Here is a 21,014-nt window from a genome sequence, read left to right on the forward strand (position 1 = left end):
ATGAAAAGATGCTCAACATCACTCATTATCAGAGAAATGCAAATCAAAACCACTATGAGGTACCATTTCACACCAGTCAGAATGGCTGCAATCCAAAAGTCTACAAATAATAAATGCTGGAGAGGGTGTGGAGAAAAGGGAACCCTCTTACACTGTTGGTGGGAATGCAAACTAGTACAGCCACTATGGAGAACAGTGTGGAGATTCCTTAAAAAACTGGAAATAGAACTGCCTTATGATCCAGCAATCCCACTGCTGGGCATACACACTGAGGAAACCAGAAGGGAAAGAGACACGTGTACCCCAATGTTCATCGCAGCACTGTTTATAATAGCCAAGACATGGAAGCAACCTAGATGTCCATCAGCGGATGAATGGATAGGAAAGCTGTGGTACATATACACAATGGAGTATTACTCAGCCATTAAAAAGAATACATTTGAATCAGTTCTAATGAGGTGGATGAAACTGGAGCCTATTGTACAGAGTGAAGTAAGCCAGAAGGAAAAACATAAATACAGTATACTAACGCATATATATGGAATTTAGAAAGAGGGTAACAATAACCTGGTGTACGAGACAGCTAAAGAGACACTGATGTATAGAACAGTCTTATGGACTCTGTGGGAGAGGGAGAGGGTGGGAAGATTTGGGAGAATGGCAATGAAACATATAAAATATCATGTAGGAAACGAAAAAAAAAAAAAAAAAAAAAAGAATTCTGGAGTGGGTTGCCATGCCTTCCTCCAGGGGATCTTCTTGACCCAGGGATTGAACTCACATCTCTTACGTCTGCTGCATTGGCAGGCAGGTTCTTTCCCACTAGCACCACCTGGGAAGCCCTGGGATTAGCAGATGAAAACTATCATATAAGGAGTGAATAAACAGCAAGGTCCTACTGTGTAACACAGCGAACTATATTCAATATCCTATGGTAAACCATAACAGAAAAGAATATGAAAAAGAATGTACATATATGTGTAACTGAATCACTTTGCTGCACTGCAGAAATTAATGCAATATTGTAAAACAACTATACTTCAATAATCTTTTGTATGAAATGAGTCGCCAGTCCAGATTCGATGCACGATACTGGATGCTTGGGGCTGGTGCACTGGGACGACCCAGAGGGAGGGTATGGGGAGGGAGGAGGGAGGAGGGTTCAGGATGGGGAACACAGGTACACCTGTGGCGGATTCATTTCGATATTTGGCAAAACTAATACAATATTGTAAAGTTTAAAAATAAAATAAAAATTTAAAAAAAAAAAAAAATAAAACACAATTAGTGTTGAGCATTCAGTAGGGGGCGGGTAGAAGCAGCAGCTGGGCTTGTGGAGGAGGAGTGGTTTCTGGTCACTCCAATTTATTACACTTTTGGAATAATGGCAAAAGGTGGTGACTGCTACATCTTGGGGTCTGTTTAATCTCCAGCTGTGAACATGTGATCAATCATCTCGTGGACAACAAAAGACTTTTTCCCAGACCAGCAATGATTTCCATGTGCTCACAGGAGGTTTATGTATGTGCTGTCCTGCCAGCTGACTGGCCCCAACGATGCATTCTCTGTGCTCCATGACTCAAGGGAGATGGAAAAGAGGACTTAGGACTGATTGCTTCTGCTAGTGACTTTGCAACTAACTTACTACTTTGGGGGATTGTCTCTGTTTTCCTCCTAAAAAAGATAAGGGAAACAGTACTTGTAAGTTTACAATTTCAAATGCAAATATTATCAAACCATTTTGCAAATGACTGTCATTGTCACTGTGTCTCAGTTGCTGCCTTTTATTTACAAACAGCTGAGGCTCTTTCTCTCACTTCTGGATGAGACTTTGCAAGGGCTCCGAAACCAACCTCAAAGGTTCTAACGGAAATGTATGTTGTCCAGACATGAAGCATCAGTAGTGCTGCTTTCAGAGGGTAAGAAAATGTGAGCTACATCTGCTCCCGAAGTTTCAGGCTATTTGGCTAAAATTCCTCCATGTGTAGGGATGTATAGGGTGAATAAGTAAGTGTTAGTTGCTCAATCATACCTGACTCTGACCCCATGGACTGCAGCCCACCAGGCTCCTCTGCCTATGAGATTTTCCAGGCAAGAATACTGGAGTGGGTTGCCATTTCCTTCTCCAGGGGATCTTCCCAACCCAGGGATCGAACCCAGGTCTCCTGCACTGCAGGTAGATTCTTTACCGACTGAGCTACAAGGGAAGCCCTTGTAGGGTGAATATAACTCAGCAAATAAACATTTAATTCACCCTTGTGAATTCACAAGGTGAATATAATTCACCTTTGTAGGGTGAATATAACTCAGCAAATAAACATTTAATTCAAATTTAAACCTAAAGAGCTATCTGAGACAAAAACCATTTTCCAGTATCTTCATTCTGTATAATTTTGGGGAACTGAAATTGCTTAGAAGAATTTTATGTGTTATTTGTGACCATTTAAGAACGTATCATAGTAAGGCTGTGTAACTGACCGTTGGAATTCCCATTTCTACCATTTGCAGAATGGGTAGGACTGGTTGAGGGCTGATGTGCCACTGGTGGGGGTTTTCTACGTTGCTTTCCATCACGTGCTTGGTGAAATATGGCAAGGCAGATGGAAAGCGGGTGATCCATGTCCATAAGGAGATTTCCTGGGGAGGGTTGAGAGGCAGTGGGTGTGCAGAATTCCCCCCACTGTACCCCACTAAAGCTTTTGCCTAAATGAAACAGAAGCATTTTCTCTCTTTCAGATTTTCAACTTAATGATCCCAGAAATGTTTTGTAAATGAATGTTTTTATCTTTTTTTTTTTTCTCTCTTTGTGTGGTCCCACCTCCTTTTTCTAGTCTTATTCATAAGGGTCCCACTGTTTCCTGGTAGCTGAGGGGTAGGTATTTGAACTTACCTGTTCAGTGGTGCTGGCAGGGATCAGAGAATGCAGCCAGTGAGCCTGTAGCAGTGCAGATGTCCCCAGGGGAGGACACTATTAAATCAGGAAGACTATTTCAACAAATAGATGGCAATGTGTATATTAGCAATGATGGCAGGTAGATGTTTAGGCAGGAAAAGCTATTGATTACAAAAGCTAATATTGTGGGAGATCAGGGTGAAGTGTACCTACTAACAGTCCTTGATTTATCAGCATTATCCAAAAATTGAGCTGAATCTAAAAATTCTAAGCAAATATGTGTGCTATTTCATTGGAGGCTGACAAGTACATCTTGAAGTTAACCTCAAAGTATCAATGACATGTCTGGAAGAAACTTGAGACATGGATGCTTTTCACAACAATATTAAAATGCAGAAAAAGTTAATAGTCTGCTACAATTATCCATTCATCTTCTGTCTATAAAATGGAAAATGGTGATGTACTGGAAATTATTATGTTCAGTTTGTTTACTTTTAAACCGTTAAAATGTTGAATGTCAGAAAAAGGAAAGTGTGCTACACAATCAAATTTTAAAAATCAGGATATAAATAGCATGAATGCTACCATCCTGTTCCTTAAATCTATCCTTAGTACTGTTGCTGTTGTTTAGTCACTAAGTCGGATCTGACTCTTTGCGACCCCATGGACTGGAACCCACCAGGCTCCTCTGTCAATGGGATTTCCCAGACAAGAATATTGGAATGGGTTGCCATTTCCTTCTCCAGGGGATCTTTCCCACCCAGGGAGTGAACCCGCATTTCCTGCATTACAGGTAGATTCTTAACTGCTGAGCCACCGGGGAAGCCCTATCCACAGTACTAGGTTGAGCCATATCACATTACCATTTTGTGTGTCAAATTGTTGACATCAGCAATTTCAAACGATCTGGGGTATAAGTGAAAACACATGTATACACATGCACAGGAAGGATAACTACCAAAAATTCTGGACGGTGATCATCAGCATCTGATTTTTCTCTTTTTCTTATTCATACTTTCTATAAAAAATGTGCATTACCTTTCTGATGAGAAAGAGAGATAGAAAATGTTTCTAGCTGCTCCAGGCTCCTTCATTGTGAAGAGATATTGGGTCTGGAACTGATCTACATGGTTTGCCAGTAGATTTGAAAATTCTGGGTCTCTGGTTTCCAGAATTCTTTAAAAATACCAGACTTGGTAAAAATACTTACCTTTTTCTTCCCTTCCCTAAATCGAAACCCACAACTAGATCCTTTATGTGCAAACCTCTGGCATTTAGTAGATACCAAATAAATCTTTGTGAGTGGCTGAATGAGTGAATATGCAAACACATGAGGGAGATAGTTATTAAATAATAAATGTGTAATGCATTCTGAAATTTTGCTTTTTTCCTCCTGATTACTAAATGACTTGAATTGTCTTAAGAGAGAATGTGGCAGAATTATAAGTCCATACATATACACATAACACTAAGAGGAAAATTTAGTTTGTCATAAGGGATAACAAGGAAAATTTTGAATGGATTCTGCCAAATGAGTCTAGAAGTATCTTCCCAATTTTCCTGGATAGAATAAAAAATAATGTCTGGGTAAAAATCTCAGTTCATTATCTGGAAGATGTTACAATTTCTGGACTTTTTACCATACAGATATTTCTAAAACAGTTTCACTGGTAAGGACAAATGAGCAGTGCCCAGCCTGGCTCCAGTCTCTGTTCTAGGTCACAGAGCGCATTTAATTCTGTGTGTGATCAGAAACGTTCCTTTCAGTGGCTATCCATTTCTGCTTTGGAATAAAAGGAGGGTGAGGAAGAAAGGGAGAAAGAGGGGAGGAAGGAGGAAAGGAAGAAAAAGAAGAAGCAAGGGAAAGAAGAAAGAGAGAGAACAGAGACAGAGAGATTGTTCAGCCACATGGGATCCTCATTCGGTCGTATTTTTAGCAAATGGTTATAAAAAAGCTCCAAAGGGTAGATATTGGTCATTTACTAGCTGACACAATCAGTGGAGAACTCTTTTCATCCTGCGATTACCTCTAAGGGACTCATGCCAGCTCAGATGGGCTCTAAGCCCCTGAGTAGACCCCGTCCTTAAATTAACTTGAATAACCTAATTTCTACCTTCCCTGAATCTCTCCTTACACACTGCGCACAGGGCAAAACAGAAGTGAAACAAGAAAGATTAACAAGGTCTGTGCCAGCTGTTGGAGGAGAAGGCATTGTTTGTCTGCATTTAAGGAGAAAAGGACACTATTTGGCCGCGTGGGGTGCCTCCGCGTCGGCTGGTGCTAATGATCGTCCGAGGTGGAGCTGTAACGCGAGCTGCCCGTGGACCCGCTCTGCTGACAGGTGTTAATGGGAGGGGGCAGGACACAGCTGCCTGAACAGAAATCCCATTATCCTTTGCTGGGTATTGATGTGCCCTGTGGGATGTTTTCTCCCTGGCTGTGTTAATGTTCAGCGCACACGCTTGCCTTGTTCGTGGCACAGAGATAGAGAGACAGAGGTGCCCGGGGCAGACGTAATGGGCTCTGCCTTCCAGTCTGCAGAGGTTGTGTCTGTGGGGACCGAAGGCTTCCTTAATTATAGTGCCAGCTAGGGGACAGGTCTCGAGGAATAGCTCAGCCACGAATAGAATTGCCTGAGGTGCATAGTAAATTAATCTAATGACACGAGGTGCCTGTTGAAAGTCTTTTTTTTCCCTCCTATCCATAAACAGTAGTCTCGTTTTAAAACTTGATGTTTTGCACAGAAGTTCCAGGAAGTGATCCAACAGTGGAAATCTTGGCCATCCACAGTCCTCTAAACATTTTCAGACTCCTCATTGTTTCCAGTGAGGGATTCTGCAAAATCACTAGAGATAATGTAGAGATAATCCTTGCCTTTGGCCATGCTCTGTGATTTGGTGGCTGAGTTGAAGGGCAGTATGTGATGGAATTGGGTTTGTTGGAGTTAAAGATTACTGAATATAACTTGTAAAGAGATCTTATCACACAGATGAGTCAAGGCAGAATTTACTGTGAAGATTTACACAGCACAGACTCAACTCTGAGCAGTAAATTCACCTGTAGGTCCACTCATTTGACATTCTCCATCATCAGCCAGCCACACTGTTCACCAGTAGAATCTCTACGTGTTAAAGTGTTCCTTATATTAAGCCAAAACCTGGATTTCTGTAAATGGCATGCAGATGTATATGTGTATATGTCGGGTATCAAGACTGTGGCATTTTTGGGCATTTAAAATATTTCAACATTCAATTTAGTTCAAATTGCCCAGTTTCTGCCAGCTGCTGTGCCTTTATTTTCTCTCGGCCTTTTGGCTAAGATCAAGTGTAGCAAGGGGCCTCCCAAGTGGCACAGTGATAAAGAATCTGCCTGCCAATGCAGGAGACACAAGACATGCGGGTTTGACCCCTGGGTCAGGAAGATCCTCTAGGGGAGGAAATGACAACCCCTCCATTATTCTTGCTTGAAAAATTCCGTGGACAGAGGAGCCAGGTAGGCTACCATCCAGGGGGTCACAAAGAGTTGGACACAACGGAGCGACTAAGCACACACAGTAGAGAAAGTGTATGACTCCCTACTTTTGAAGTGTCTCTTAGCTCAGCCTCTGTCTCTATCAGCCATTCCACTCTCTGTTCATGTTTCTGAGTAGTGAGGGTTGTACTCTTTGGCTCACATTTCCCCTGAGAAAGGTGACACAGACAAGAGAGGATTTAGGCTCAAAGCTTTGAGCAAAGGCTGTTGTGAGGTCCATTCCCTAGAAGGCGACTTCTACATCCATTTGCACTGCTTCTGTCAACAAAGAAAATTCATCTCAGAGGTTTAGCTAAGCAAAAAGCAGAGGATAAGCTGGGGATGAGCAGTTTATCTAAGATGGTTGGAAATGGGTCTCATAATGATGATAGCATCTTTCCCCTTCAGCAAGCTCAAGGCATTTCCTCTTCTCCCTTTCACGGCTTGTGGGAGAGCTCCTTGCTAACCTTGTTTAGCCGCGTGCCTCTTCAGTAGATTAGGGATGGAGGGTGAGGGGCATGTCTGCTTGGGAGCTGGAGAGGAACATACGCCTGGATTTGGTAAAAATATACATGTGAATTTGGTAAAAATATATAGAACTGGCTTGAGCCAAGAGGCTGCACTTCTTTTTCAATGCATTATATTTTTCTGGTTATGCAAGTAATTATGTAGCTTCTGTGGGAAATTCAAAACTACAAAAAATGACAATCATTCTTGATTCTGCTATTCAGAAATAATAACTGTCATTACTATTTTGATAATTTCTGTCCATTTAAAATTAAGGGACTTTTTTTGCATCCTTTTAAATCATTTGCTGCTTTGCCCCCCAAACATTCCCCCACAGCATTAAAAACTCTTTAGGGAGGTGAGTGCCAATGACAGAGTCATATTCAGGACAAAGAAGGACCGGGGCGTGGTGGTGGTCGCTCTCCACGTACCTGGAGCTCTGGGGGCAGAGGGATGAAGTCTTCCTGCAAGTCGTTCGGGTTTCTCAGGTGCCCTTGACAGCTTGAGACTGATGTCCCAGGAAGCAGAACAGAAGGCAGGGATTGCCTGGGATGCCATTCAGGTCGTTTAGTTGCTCAGTCATGTCTGATTTTTGGGATCCCCTGGGCTGTAGCCCACCAGGCTCCTCTCCATTGAATTCTCCAGGCAAGAATACTGGAGTGGGTTGCCTTTCCCTTCTCCATGGGATCTTCCTGACCCAGAGATCAAACCCAGGTCTCCTGCATTGCAAGCAGATTCTTTACCATCTGAGCCACGTGGGAAGCCCCAGAAAAACAGCTTAGGGCTGCCTTTAGTGGAGATGAATAGTTTACTCTGGTGAATAGAAAAAGAACCAAATGAGGAACAGTAGCTCCTTTACCATCTGAGCTGCCAGGGAAGCCCTGAATTCTCCAAAGCAGGTAGAAAGTGCTCAAGGACAAGATTTACATGCCTTGGCCTTTGGGAGACTTCTACCTCCCTGTTTGATGAAATGGGAGCAGAGTTAGAAGTGAACGGGGAATTTCACAGTGATCGCACCTTGGAAAGAAGCAGGCGACTGGTGTAGAAGGATGGATGGGAAATGCTGCCCTCTGGTTTGGGAGGGCTCAGTAGGATAAAGCTGAAATCGCCTTACGGTTCAGACCCTCAGCTACTGAAACTTAATCCTCTGCTGCCTCCAACACTATCCTGCAAATAGGTGACTCATTGAAAAATTGTCCTGAAATAAGGTACAACCTTTGCAGATTGACTCCAAGCAGAAATGCAGAGTTAAAACATGAAAAGTAAAAGGTTCATAAAGAATGCTTACCAGAAAAAAATGATGTCACAGAGCTTAAAAGTATTATGAGCAACTATTTCTTCATGAAGGCAAAGATGTTAATGAAAGGGTGACCTTTCTGAGCGTAAAAGTCCAAGGAGACCTATAGAAAAGTGAGAAAATCAAAGCCATTATGGAAATGAGACTCTTATTACGAGAAACAAAAAGCTGTATGTGGCTAAAAACTCACTCAAGGATGTGAAAAGTAAGTCTGAGAAAATGAGCAAGATGAAATGGAAAAGAAACACATTACAAAAGTTTCTAGAAGAAAATTGGTAGTGAAAACAGGTCATATCATAGCCCCTGGAAAAACAAAGAAGGGAGAATATAAGACAAATATTTTAAGTGAGTTTTAAGATTTCCAAAAATTAAAAAAAAAAAAGAGGTTGAAATGCAGAGATTGAGAGAATATAGTATGTCCCAGGAAAAACAAGTTCAGAATAAAACTATTCTAATATGATTTACTGAAGTGAATGAAGATAATTTTGTGGCATAGAGGAAAAATAAGGTTATTTCTAAGGAGAAAAAGGTAAGGTGACCCTGGGGCTTTCTCACAGCATTTAAATGTGAAAGTCAGCAGAATATGGTAAGTTCTTAGAGATGAAACTGTGGCTCAAGATGTTTATATGCATGTTGTTTTTGTTGCTGTTCAGTCGCTCAGTTGTGTCCAACTTTTTGCGACGCTATGGACTGCAGCACACCAGGCTTCCCTGTCTTTCACAATCTCCTGGAGCCTGCTCAAACTCATGTCCATTGAGTCAATGATGCCACCCAACCATCTCATCCTCTGTCATCCCCTTCTCCTCCTGCCTTCAATCTTTCCCAGCATCAGGGTCTTTTCCAATGGTGGTCTTTTCTCAAAAGGTGGCCAAAGTATTGGAGCTTCAGCTTCAGCATCAGTCCTTCCAAAGATATTCAGGGTTGATTTCCTTTAGGACTGACTGGCTTGGTCTCCTTGCAGTCCAAGGGACTCTTGGTGGAAGTCTTCTCAGAATCACAGCTCAAAAGCATCAACTCTTCAGTGCTCAGCCTTCTTTATGGTTCAACTCTCACATCTGTAGATGACTACTGGAACAATCATAGCTTTGACGATACAGAACTCTGTGTACAAAGTGGTATCTCTGCTTTGTCATAGTGGTATCTCTAGGTTTGTCATAGCTTTTCTTCCAAAGAATGTCTTTTAATTTCGTGGCTTCAGATACCATCTACAGTGATTTTACAGCCCAAGAAAATAAAATCTGCCACTGTTTCCTTTTTTTCTCCTCATCTATTTGCCATGATGTGATGGGACTGGATGCCATGATCTTAGTTTTTCGAATGTTCAGTTTTAAGCCAGCTTTTTCACTCTCTTACCCTCATCAAGAAGCTCTTTAGTTACTCTTCACTTTCTGCCATTAAAGTGGTATCATCTGCATAAATGGGTTTCTCCGTAGCTTTCTGGCTTATATAGTCTGCTATATTTAGTATCTTTGCACCTTTTTATTTACTGTATCTTTTTTACCTTTTTTTTTTTTTGAGATATCTCTTATGGCTTATTTCCAGAAAATTTTGACTTTATATGTTATCCCTTTTCGTTTAGTTTGCTTGGGTTTGTTAAGATTTTAGGATCTGTAAATTTATAATTCCCAAGCAATTTGATTAAAAGAAGTCTTTATATTTCTACAAAAATATTTTTTGTTCTTTTTCTTTCCTCTCCTTCAATAGCTCCACTTACATTGTCCTTTATTGTGGATAGTTTCCATTGCTATTTTTAAAAATTCAGTTATCTTTTCTTATGTAGCTTCTGATCTGCTTTTAATACTGTGCTTTTATTTTTAATTTACAATTTTTATTTCTAAAAGCCTCATTTAGGTCCTTTTTTTTTGCATCTTAAATAATTTCCCTTTTCATCATGACCATGCTTTCCTCTACCTTTGTGAGCCCTTGGAATAAAATTATATTAGCTTTTTAACTTGTGAGTTTGTTAGTTCCTTTATATCTGTCATGTCTGGATCTGTCTATTTTTTTTTCTTCTGGTTATGGAAAAATTATGCTCTTTTACAAGCCCGGTAAATTTTTAATAGACACCATATATTGTGAATGTCATGTTGTTTGCTGTATTTTGGTGTTTGAATGTGTTCTTAATAGTGATCTGTTTTTGTTTTTGTGTGCCATTAAATTAGTTGGTGGACTTCCTTAGCAGTTCAGCTGGTAAAGAATCTGCCTGCAATGCAGGAGACCCTGGTTCCATTCCTGGGTCAGGAAGATTCCCTGGAGAAGGGATACGCTACCCACTCCAGTATTCTTGGGCTTCCCTGGTAGCACAGACAGTAAAGAATCCACCTCAATGTAGGAGACCTGAGTTTAATCCCTGGGTTGGGAAGATCCCCTGGAGGACATGGCAACCCACTCCAGTATTCTTGCCTGGAGAATCCCCATGGACAGAGGAGTCTGGAGGGCTCCAGTCCATGGGGTCACAAAGAGTCAGACACAACTGAGTGACTAAGCACACACAGAAGTTACTTGGTATCAGGTGGTATCATTTTGAGATTTGCTGTTTCTCTTTTCTACTGGAACCATATATTATATTTTGTTGGGGTATTCAGTCACTCATACATGTCTGACTCTTGAGACCTCATGAACTGCAACACACAAGGCTCCTCTGTCCATGGGATTTTTTTTTCAGGCAAGAATACAGCAGTGGGTTGCCATTTCCTCCTTCAAAGGATCTTCCTGAATCAGGGATTGAACCCAAGTCTCCAGTGTCTCCTGCATTGCAGGTGGATTCTTAACCACCAAGCCACCTGAGAAGCTGCTGTATTTTATTTTGTAACTTCTTATAAGTTCACGTGTATTTCTTTATGTATTCGGATGCATACTGCAACCAGTTCTATATTTTCTTTCTTTAATCTTTCATTTAATTTTATTTCAAATATTTACTAAATTGTATTTCCAGTTTATTTTTTAATTAACCTTTTTCATTTTGAAATAAATGTAGCTTGACTTGCAAAGGGATTTCATGTGTTCTCTACCCAGTTTCTCCCAAAGGCAACACTTTGCAAAATGACAAGACAGTGTCACAATCATAATATTAACATCAGTACAGCAGGATATAGATGGTTGCAGCACCACGCTGTGTGACCCTTCACAGGACACCCATTTCACTCCCAACCATGCCCCTTTTTACCCCATTCAATACTATCTGCCCTTCATTTGTATAGTTTTCGTCATTTCAAAAGGTTATGTAAATGGAATCATACAGTAAATACCTTCTTGGAATTTTCTCCTTTCACTTAGCATAATTTTCTAGAGATGCATCTAGGTTGAGACATCTATCAATAATTTGTTCTTTTTTACTGTTGAGTAGTATTTCCTGGTATGGATGTTTCACAGTTTATTTAAGCCATTGAAGAGCATCTGGGTTGTTTCCAGATTTGGGCTACTATGAATAAAACTGCTATGAACATTTATGTACAGGTTTCAAGTGAACTTTAGTTTTCGTATTTTTCTGGGATTAATGCCTGGGAATGCAAATGGTTATATGGTAGTTGCATGTTTAGTTTTTTGAGAAACTTCCAGACTTTTCCAGAGTGGCTATACCATTTTCCACTGCCACCAGTGACATACGAATAATCCAGTTTGTCCACATCTGTGCCACTATTGATGCTGTCATTTTTAAAAAGTTCTAATCATTCTGATGAATGCTTTTATCCTGTATTTCATGAGCAGATAATAACATTGAATAGCTTTGCATGTCTTTATTTGCCATCTGTATATCTTCTACAGTGAGATGTCTTTTTATGTCTCTTATACATCTTCTAATTAGACTATTTATTTCTTTACTGTTGAATTTTGAGAGTTGTTTATACATTCTAGAAAGCAGTCCTTTGGTGACTATGTGATTTTCAAATATTTTATCCCTCTCTGTAGCCTGTCTTTTCATTTTTTAACAGAGTCTTTTGCAGGGCAAAAGTTTTTAATTATGATCAAATCAAAATTATCAGTTTCTTCTTTTATGGATTTTATTTTTGGATACAAGTCTAAGAACTCTTTACCTATCTTGAGATTCTAAATATTTCCCCTATTTTTCCTTAAAATTTTAGTGTTTTACATTTAATTCCATTATCTGCTTTGAGTTATTTTTGAGGTTTCCCAGGTGGCGTTAGTGGTAAAGAATCCACCTACAAATGCAGGAGACAGGAGATGTGGGTTCAATCCCTGGGTTGGAAAGATCCCCTGGAGTAGGAAATGGCAACCACTCTAGTATTCTTGCCTGGAAAATCCCATGGACTGAGGAGCCTGGTGGGCTACCGTCCATGAGCGTCGCAAAGAGATGGACACGACTGAGCACAAACACAGCCTCCAAGATGTGAAGTTAAGTTCTCAGTTCTTTTTTCTTTTAATATATGTTTGTTAAATTTTTCGGTATCATTTGCTGAGAATACTATCCCTCTTTCATTGACTTGCTTTTGCATCTTTCTCAAAAACCAGTTGTGTGGTTGTTTTTGGGTTCTGTATTATGTTCCTTTTGTCTAAGTCTCTCTCTCTCCACCAATACCACACAGTCCTGATTACTGTAGCTACAGAAAATCTTGAAGTTAAGTAGACTGACACCTCTAATTTCATTTGCTTAAAAGACTGTTTTTGGAGCAGTGTTAGACTCATAACAAAGTTTAGAGGAAGGTGCAGAAATTGCCCATATAGTCACTGTCCCCACACATGTATAGCCGCCCCCCCCGCCTCCATTATCAACAACACTCACCAGACTAGTACATTTTTTTTTATTACATACTGGACTTTATTACAACAAATTAATTAACTTCTGATAGAAGTTTCATTAGAAAAAATGTGGATGTACTGAAATTCTTATTTGACACTGCTTTTTGGCTAATCATTCTAGTTTTACTGATTCTATACTCGGTCATTAAAGGCAGAAAGATTAATATTTCATAACAAAGGACTTTCTCAAGTGGTACAACATTTGAAGTACATAAAAGGAATATTCTAAAAATGTGGACATGACCACAATAAGAGTGTATGATCAGAGAACTTACTGCTGTTTATGGTGTATTTATAGTAGCTACAGACAACTGTTAATTCATGCACGTTAAATCTTGACTACTTACTAAAGGTTTCTACCTTATACACATTAAATTATTCATGTCCTAGGGTTTGGCATCTGGCCCAAAGTTAAACCGTGGTGGAAGATGGCTGTAAAATTGGCTTTTCAGGGCACCAGAGAAAACCTGCCAGCAGACTAGTACATTTTTTACCAAGGATGAACCTACATTGATATATCATGATCACCCGAAGTCCCTAGTTTACCTGAGCATTCATTTTTGATGTTGTGCATGCTATGGTTAGACAAATGCATAATGAAATCTATACATCACTTTGGTATCGTACAGAGTATTTTCATTCCCTAAAAATATCCTGAGCTGTGCTTATTCTGTTCCCCACACCCTTACCAACAGCTACCAATATTCTTATCTACACAGTTTTGCCTTTTCCAGAATATCATATATGGTTGACCCTTGAACAATGTGGATTTGAACTGCATAGATCCATATACAGGCTGACTTTTTCAATAAATACTACAATACATGGCTCAGATGGTAAAGAATCTACCTACAATGCAAAAGTTTGAGCTTGATTCCTGGTTTGGAAAGATCCCCTGGAGAAGGGAATGGCAACTCACTCCAGTATCCTTGTCTGGAGAATCCCAGGGACAGAGGATCCTGGTGGGCTATAGTCCATGGGATCGCAAAGAGTCGGACACAAGTGAGCAACTAACGCTTTCACTTTCACGGCAATACTACAGGCTCCAGAGTTGGTTGAATCTGCAGATACAGAGACTCGGATACAAAGGGCCGACTATAAGGTTATCTGCGGATTGCCAGCAGGATCAGTATTCCTATCATCCACATTGTTCAAGGGTCAATTGCATCATAGTTGGAATCATATCATATATACCTTGTCAGATAGGACTTTTCCACTTGGTAATATGCATTAAGTTTCCTCTATATCTTTCCATGGCTTGATAGCTCATTTCACTTTAGTGATTAATAACATTCCACTGGCGTGTGCCAGAGTTGGTTTATCTTCTCACCGAGTCATTCTGGTTGGTTCAGTTCAGTTCAATTCAGTCTCTCAGTCATGTCCAACTCTTTTCAACCCCATGGACTGCAGCATGTCAGGCCTTCCTGTCCTTCACCAACTCCTGGAGTTTACTCAAACTCACATCCATTGAGTCGGTGATGCCATCCAACCATCTTATCCTCTGTTGTCCCCTTCTCCTCCTGCCTTCAATCTTTCCTAGCATCAGGGTCTTTTCAAATGAGTCAGTTCTTCACATCAGGTGGCCAAAGTATTGGGCTTCAGCTTTAGCATCAGTCCTTCCAATGAATATTCAGGACTGATTTCCTTTAGGATGGACTGGTTGGATCTCCTTGCAGTCCAAGAGACACTCAAGAGTCTTCACCAACACCACAGTTCAAAAGCATCAATTCTTCAGCGCTCAGCTTTCTTTATAGTCCAACTCTCACATCCATACATGACTACTGGAAAGTTTTGGCAATCAAGAATAGAGCTTCTATAATCATCTGCATGCAGGTTTTTTGGTGGATATAAGTTTTCAGCTCCTTTGAGTAAATATTAAGGAGCACAATGGCTGGATCATATGGTAAGACAACATCTAATTTTGTGCAGCCCATTTGGAGGACAGTTTGCTTCACATTCTTACCAGCATGCTGTGTTGTCAGAGCTCTGGATTTTGGCCATGCTAACAGGTATGTGGGGATAGCTCATCGCTGTATGATTTATATTCTTCATGTCATATGATGTGGAGCATCTTTTCATAGATTTATATACCATCTGTATATCTTCTTTGGTGAAGTATCTGTTAGGTCTTTGGTCAATTTTTTAATGATGCCATGAATTTTGAATGCTATTATATGGTCATGTAGCCATTCTGCCCTGTTACTCACCCTTCTTTCCTCAACCTCGTCATCCCTCCTTCCTTCAATCCTGTTTATGAAATTCCTAGTCACTTCTCACGCACAGCACACTGGCTCCATTCCCTCATGGCAGCCTGTTCAGACCTTGTCTAAAGAACAATCTCCTCTTTCTCTCCAAACTTTGTTTTGTTTTCAGAGTTATCCATTGAAACACTGCAGGGGGTATGTCTCATGGAGAATATGCTGTGAACAAGTCCTGGATCTGTCTGCCTGGAACTTAGGCCTGGGTATGGTACAGACTTCAGCTCTTTGACTGTTAACATATGCCTTCAACACACTCTTTCTCATTTGCCATTTGTCTTACAATGTTTGTTGTTTTATCCTGCTGTATAAACATATTTATTTGCAGAAAACCTGTATTTGAAGTTGAATATACAGCTTTCCCTTTAGGTGTATTTATTTTTCAGGCTTATGTAGAATATCCTTCTCTGCCTAAAGGTTATAAGATATTACTCCATTTGTGGTGTGTGCATTTCTTTCGCAGTAAGAAATTCCTTTCGTTTCCTTTACATCTGAGTGAGTTCTGTTCCAGGAGCATGTTCGTAAGTCCAATTTGTTCTTAAGTCCAACAAAGTCAGCCCAGGTGTTCAACTAACACAATCAGTATATAGAACTGTACTATAATAGGTTTATAATACTTTTCACACAAATAATGCATAACAACAAACACAAAAAATAAAGAAAACAGTTTTTAATCTTTGATACAGTACCTTGCAAAGAGCAGTAGTAAGTACAGTGCAACAGCTGGCACACAGGGGCTGGCATCAAGCGAACAGGCAAGAAGAGTTACTGACTCTTCTCGACTGGAGGCGTTACTGACTGGAGGAGAGAGAGGAGGGGGAGATGGTAGAGCTGAAGGGCTGTCAGCAACAGGAGATGGAGGACGAGCTGCAGTTTCACTCACGCCTGACGCTGAGGGGACTCACAACCACATCTCTGAAAGTTTGAAACCTGAAGGTTTGGCTGTAAAGGACTCACTGTATTGCTTTATTTCTGTGTTTGTTTTTTTTTTTTTTAAATTTGATTCTGTTGGGAACATTTTGACATAAGAAAGGAGCTGAAGACCCTGCATTCTTCTCCCACTTGCCAAAGAACTTGTCTGACATCATTTACATGTTAAAAAATTATTCTCTGCTGAATTGAAATGGCATCTTTTTTCCACATACTCAGTCTCTATTTATGCTTGAGTCTTTATCTGGATTCAAGCATACACACTACTATATATAATATAGTGAAGAAGGACGTACTGAATAGCACAGGGAACTCTACTCAATTCTCTGTAGTGATGTACATTTGCAAAGAATCTAAGTAAGAGTGGATATATGCATCTGGATAACTGATTCACTTTGCAATACAAAAGAAACTGACACAACATTGTGCACAACTATACTTCAGTAGTTTTTTTTAAGATAAAAGAAAATTTCTAAACAAAGAAGATTAAATCCTTATCTGGGTCTCTACTCTTCCCTGGCCTTGGTCTTTTAGATGTTGCCAGTTGTGTCCTTCATAACATCATTGTTAAAAAATGAGATTATCTCTACTCCCCACTCCCAACCATGGCTTTATCTTGGTTATTCTAAAGATATTATATTGGGGTTCAAGGTCCTAGACTGTCAGAGTTAGTGGGATCAAAGTCATCTGAGGCCAGCACCAGCAAGGCACGGATGGGGAAACCAAAGACATAAAAGTAGAGCAATGTGACTGTTGACAGATGGGGAGTCATCACCGGGCCCAGGGTTTAAGTCATGCTCATACACTCCGCCTCTACGCTTCACCTTTGCTCCTACTGCGCCGCGCGTCCTTGTAATCTGCCTCTGCTCACTGTGCTGGTTCCCTTCTCCCTGCCTCAGTGCATGCTACTCAGACCTTCTCACGTGATCTTGGAAAAGCAGAAGCTGGGCAGGAGAGAAGCGAGGATGCTGTGTTGTCTGTGTGGAAAATGCTACCGTGTTACACCCTGTGGGGTTTTCCTGAGCTATCTGTGGAGTAAGCAGACCCTGAAGTCAGGGCCACCTGGCTCTGGAAGCTCTCTGATCACGTGGGACTTGAGGTGGACATGGCTGTCCTACCACCCCTGGTGCGGGATGTCAGGGATGCCAGCTGGCCCGGAGCCTGTTGGCAGAGGCAGCGGGGGCAGCCCTAGGCCAGGTGCCCAGTGATGTGCGTGATGGAATTGCAGCAGAAGCCCAACAGACCAACAGCGGGAAGACTTCTGAAAGACAAGCACCCTGGCTGCTCTGTGAGTTGAATAGAACCAGAGCACAAGTGTGAGGCTGGGAGAGTATGTGTGTTCTGGGGGTGTGAGGCTGAGATCAGTGATGTGAACCGGGTGGCAAGAAGCGGGTGTCTGTGAATGCTGGGAGGACGGTGTTTGGAGAAGAAAATATGGGATGGAAAATGTGGACCTTCTCCTGGCTGTAGCGGGAGTGATGACTGCTTCTTCTGGGGACATGCTGGATCCAGACACAGCATTTGAGGGATTTCTGAAACCACCCCTTTCTGAGGCTCTCATGTGGTACCTGACCCCTGGGCCTTGGCTGGGAGGGACTGTGGGACCTGGTGACCCCAGGGCAGTTTCCTGGGCAGGCCTCAGCAGCTTTATCATCAAGGCTGCTTGGTGCCAGAGAGGAAGATGAGGATAACTAATGGCGGTGGCCCATGGGATTTGTTTCAAATCTCATAGAGGGCATTCTCAGGCCTTCCAGAAATAACAGAGAACATTTTTCGAAGGGGGTATAATTCCTGCTTCACGGAGGAGGAGCAACACAAATTTTGCAGCCCGAAAGTCCCCCTGTTTCTTTTCTTTTTGACCTCATTTTTCATACCAAGTCGAGGTGGCCCAGGAACACTGGGGTCACCTGTGTTTTCCCACGTTGCCTTGGACACCCAGTATGTTGGTGGAGCTCTGACTGTTCCAAGATTAGCATTATTCAAAATGTGCTACCTTTGCCCCCAAGAATGAGGCCTGCATTTTTTCAAGGCTGAGACTTGTCAGAAGAGGAAGCAGAAGCGAGTTGTGGGAAAGCGTGATAATAACGTGGGCAAGAGGAGAGTATCCTTCTCCACAGGCCTCGGAAGCAAGATTCCTGGGGAAGTCAGGCTCAGCTGGTAACAAAAACAAGGAGCAGGTACTTAGAATGCTCATAATTCTAAAATGAATTCTAAAATGCAAAATCTCGGCAGTTCTGTTTTAAGAGTACATCACTATGTAAATATTAACAGATGGGGATACTGACTCAGAATAGTTACTCCTCATAGTAAGTGGCTCCCCTGGAGGAACCTCAGCATCTTCCCTGGGGACGGAGGAAGCAGAAGCTTGTGCCTCTCCAGGCGGTTAGAGGGATGAGACACCCGGCTGCTCTCAGCAAGTTGTCAGTTTTCTTCATGGATCTCCACCATGTACATCATCAATCAGGGAGGCAGGCAGGAAGTCACCCATTAGGGTGGGTCCTCGTGCAGTGTTTTGGGGAAACACTAGCTGTTTGTCTACCCTGGGGTTGGGGAGGCCCCGCAGGAACAGGTCGTTATGGACTGAATGGCTGTTTTCCCCAAAATTCGTGTGTTGGAGCCCTGACCCCTAATGTGAGGGTATTGTCTTGCCATTGCTGTGTAGCTGCTCAGTCGTGTCCGACTCTTTGTGACCCTATGGACTGTGTAGCCTGCCAGGCTCCTCTGTGCATGGGATTCTCCAGGCAAGAACACTGGAGGGGGTTGCCATGCCCTCCTCCAGGGGACCTTCCTGACCCAGGGATCGAACACAGGCCTCCTGTGTTTCCTGCTTTGGCAGGCAGGTTCTTTACCACTGAGTCACCTGGGAAGAGCAATGTGAGGGTATTAGGAGATGAGTATGTTTAGATGAGGCCATGGGATTGAGCACTGTGTTGGGATTAGTACCTGTAGGAGGACAGGGGAAGCACCAGAACTTCTCCACCAGGCGAGGAAACAGCAAGAAGGCAACCATCTGGTGCCAAGAAGAGGGCCCTCAGCAGACCCAGGATCTGCCAGCACCTGGGTCCTGGACTCCTCAGTCTGCAGAACTGCTAGGAAGACATCTGCTGTAAGTCCCCCAGGTTGGGCCATTTCACTCTGCCAGCCCGAGTAGACCAAGGTGGAATAGGCAGTTCCGTGTCAGAGACAGCTGGGCCCCAGGCTCACCTCCACCATCCCTGTAACTGGATGATCTTGCATGGCTCTGAACTCAGTACTTCTAAAACAGAGATAATGTCTTCCTTGTAGGACTGTTGTTCTGTCTAGAACACACACACCCAACCCTTGACTCCTGCTTCCCCCTCCATGTATATATAATGCATCCAGCCCTATACACTTGGTACAACATATTGGTACCTCAATATATTATTTTTATTGTCTGCGTGCATGCATGCTAAGTTGCTTCAGTAATGTCTGACTCTTTGAGACCCCAAGGACTGTAACCTGCCTGGCTCCTGAGTCCATGGGATGCTCCAGGCAAGAATACTGGAGTGGGTTGCCATGACTTCCTCCAGGGGATCTTCCCCACCTAGGGATCAACCCTGGGTCTCTAGGCAGATTCTTTACTGTGGAGCCCCAGGGAAACCCAGTTCTTATTGTCTACTGGTTTATACAAATAGAAGCTCTTTTAGAGCTGCCATCTATGTGGCAAAGGTGACGTGCTAAAGGAGACATTTAGAAACTGGACTTCAGAGTAGAGGAACCAACTGGATGTGGAGGTCCTAAATCTGGAGGGACTCAGATTTGACTTATTTTTAGTATACTCTAATGTGGAAACTAAAAAGGTAGCATGCATTCTAGTCTAGAGGTAAGCACCCAATAATAAGCCCCTATGAACAGTGAAGAAAAATTGCTGCACACAGCTTTTCCATTTTTGATGAATAGCTCTGATGCCACAGTAATGGTATTTAGTAAATTATAATGCTTCCATTAAATTACAGTCCTGTGGCAAGTACTTGTGAATTCAATTACACTGCTTGGCTTCTAGCTATCCTACATATTTCATCAAAAGTTGATTTGCTACCGATGGCAATAGCTCCACATGTCTATGAGGAAAAGAATGCACTTGGCAAAATTTGGGTTGAAAGTCAACCAGCGAATGAGAGGCTTATTGGAGTCCTCCATTAGCTGGGAACTTTTGTGGTCACCCTCCGTTTACACGGGGCTGCCCTGAGACCCTGTCCTAGGGAGGCAGTCTTGTGTGCTGTTCCTTCTATCCAAGCCTACAGTCCAGCAGCTCCAAGAGAGGGCAAAAGGTGGTTCTCCTCAATTTTCAGGTGAAACCAAAGGCGGATCCCACCTGGAAAAGGAAGGCTCCAGTGCATAAGTCTGCCAAGAAACCTCAAGTTCAAGTTAGCCCTCCTAGGACATGAACTCCAGTTAGTGACAGGAGACCTGAGAGTCAAATTTCAGGGGTTCAAGTTTCTTTAGTGGATAGCATCTGAATTAACTAGCCCTCTTGAGCAGTGCTAAAACTTCACTAGACTGAGCAGTCTTCAAAGCAAGGTCAAAGGCAGGAAGACATTGGCATGACCCAAAGAATGGGGCAAACAGCATTACTTACCTCAAGTGTTGATGTGAAGAGTAAATGAACGCTGCATGTAATACACTTGAAACAGTGCCTGGCCTTTAAGAATGTTACATGTAAGTGTTATTATTGTTATTAAGCATATTATATATTTTTATCACGCCTTGAGGAACTCTGTGGTCCACAGAGAATATTGGGAATCATAGCCAAAGAAGGATTCTTGAGAGTGAACCAGTCGTTGATGTTGTTCAATCCCTCAGTCGTGTCCAATTCTTTACCACCCCATGGACTACAGC

The sequence above is a fragment of the Bos indicus x Bos taurus genome, chromosome 11, assembly GCF_003369695.1.
Source record: "Bos indicus x Bos taurus breed Angus x Brahman F1 hybrid chromosome 11, Bos_hybrid_MaternalHap_v2.0, whole genome shotgun sequence".
In the NCBI taxonomy this organism is placed as follows: Eukaryota; Metazoa; Chordata; class Mammalia; order Artiodactyla; family Bovidae; genus Bos; species Bos indicus x Bos taurus.